The sequence below is a fragment of the Penaeus monodon genome, chromosome 15 (genome assembly GCF_015228065.2).
Source record: "Penaeus monodon isolate SGIC_2016 chromosome 15, NSTDA_Pmon_1, whole genome shotgun sequence".
Classification (NCBI taxonomy): domain Eukaryota; kingdom Metazoa; phylum Arthropoda; class Malacostraca; order Decapoda; family Penaeidae; genus Penaeus; species Penaeus monodon.
Window position 1 is genome coordinate 402,966 of NC_051400.1, and position 247 is coordinate 403,212.

The following is a 247-nucleotide window of genomic DNA, read 5'->3' on the forward strand; positions in this document are numbered from 1 at the left end:
ACTGCATTTCTCCTTTTATATCGCATTTGGAAGTGAGAAGAATCATCATGGAGCAAATTCTATGCTCGGAGTCATAATTACCAATTATCAGTTATTAAAACAAATAAATGTGTTAAGTGTGAAGGTCATGTAGCGTTAATTTGTGCGTTTGTTTGCGTGTAAATTTAGACCCGTTGTTCCACTCAGATTTATTGTAGGTTGATTCATCACTGCTTTCATCAAATATCTGTATGGAAGTGGTGCATCA